Source organism: Apium graveolens, chromosome 11, assembly GCF_009905375.1.
Source record: "Apium graveolens cultivar Ventura chromosome 11, ASM990537v1, whole genome shotgun sequence".
NCBI classification, from domain to species: domain Eukaryota; kingdom Viridiplantae; phylum Streptophyta; class Magnoliopsida; order Apiales; family Apiaceae; genus Apium; species Apium graveolens.
The window spans coordinates 9,534,519-9,536,370 of NC_133657.1; the positions used below are offsets into that span (position 1 = coordinate 9,534,519).

Consider the following 1,852-nt stretch of genomic DNA (forward strand, 5'->3'; position numbering starts at 1 on the left):
CTTAGTTAATTGTAGTTAACAACCTCAATTTATTATTCGTCTTAGCATTGAATAATAACCATAACATTGTTGCATAAGTACATTGATTAAAATTAACCTAAACCAGTCCCTTTGGGAATGAACTAGAATTAATTATATATTATTTGTGATCACGTATACTTGCGTGATTATTAGTGCGTGTTCTAGCCTTGACAAGTTTTTGGCGCCGCTTCCGGGGACTCGTGGTTAGTTTCTTTGTCATCAGTGTTCGTTAAAGTTTAGTGACTCAGATATTGTTACTTACTTATTTTCCCTGTCCAATTTCAGGTACTCTAGCGAGCGTGTATGCATACGCGTTCTCGGTCTCGTAAGAGAACACTGGATAAAGCTGAGGAAGAAGTAGTAGCTAAGGAAGTTTTCAAAGAAGTTCTTATAGAGGAGAAAGTTGAAGAAGATATCTTAGTTGAGAAAGAAGAAAGAGCTCTTGTTGCAATGGGTGAGCCATAAGCGAATCCAAAGGCTTTGATGGACTATTCTCAACCAAAAATCAATGATATCCAGTCAAGCATTGTCAGACCAGCCATCACGGCTAACACTTTTAAAATCAAGGCTAGCACGATTCAAATGATATAGAATTCAGTTCAGTTTGGGGGTTCCCCCATAGAAGATCCCAAGATGCACATAAGAGATTTCATCAAGATCTACGACACCTTCAAGTTCAATGGAGTGTCTGAAGATGCTATAAAGCTAAGGCTCTTTCCATTCTCTCTAAGGGATAAAGCTAAGAGCTGGTTACATTCTCTACCACCAGGCTCTATCACTAAATGGGAAGATTTGGCTCAGAAGTTCCTTACTAAGTTCTTTCATATGGCGAAGACGGCTGTAATCAGAAATGCTCTTACTCAGTTTGCGCAGCAGTTTGGATAGTCTTTATGTGAGGCTTGGAAGCGATAAAAGGAGATGCTAAGGAAGTGTCCTCACCATGGGATGCCTGACTGGATGATCATTAACTGCTTCTATAATGGGTTGGGTGCTACTTCTAGACCCATGTTTGATGCAGCATTAGGAGGAGCCTTGTGGGATAAAAGTACAATGAAGCTTACGAATTGATTGAACTGATGGATGTTAATGAATACCAGAATCCTTCTCAGAGACTACCTCAAGGCAAGGTAGCAGTAATTCTAGAGGTGGATGCAGCTACTGTTATAGCTGCGCAGCTTAAAGCTTTGACGCTGAAGGTGGATTCTTTGGCCAATTATGAAGTTAATCAGATCACTAGTGTCTGTGAGCTTTGTGTTGGTGCGCATGAGACGGAGCAGTGTGCTATTTCTAGCGAATCAGCTCAGTATGTGAGTAACTTTCAGAGATCGCAACAGCCTGTGTCAGCCATCTATCATCCCAACAACTGCAACCATTCTAACTTCAGTTGGTTCTTATAATCTTGGGAAGACCATTCTTGGCTACGGGCCATACCTTGATTGATGTGCAGAAGGGTGAGCTTACCATGCGAGTGTTGGATCAGGATGTAACTTTCAATATTTTCAATGTCATGAAATTTCCTACTGAAAATGAGAAGTGCTTAAAAGTAGAGTTGGTTAATTCTGTGGTTACGTCGGAACTTGATCAATTGCTAAGTTCTGATGCCTTAGAAAAGGCTTTGGTGGGGAATTCATATAGCGAATATGACGAAGGAGATGAGCAGTTGCGATATCTGAATGCTTCTCCCTAGAAGCAAAGGCTGAATATGCCTTTTGAATCTCTTGGAATGGAAGAGCTGAACAAATCTCCAAAGCGCCTCAAACCTTCTATTGAGGAAGCCCCTACACTCGAGCTTAGACCATTGCCTGAACACTTAAGGTATGCTTTTTTAGGT

At 40.9% G+C, this 1,852-nt stretch overlaps 1 non-coding gene across 1 annotated transcript; it reads right to left on the reverse strand.

Annotated features, from left to right (window-relative positions):
* Window positions 1-861: 861 nt before the first annotated feature.
* LOC141698760 (small nucleolar RNA R71) lies at window positions 862-968 on the reverse strand. The gene has a single exon (XR_012565263.1). It is a non-coding gene; the product is annotated as a small nucleolar RNA R71 (small nucleolar RNA).
* Window positions 969-1,852: the final 884 nt, after the last annotated feature.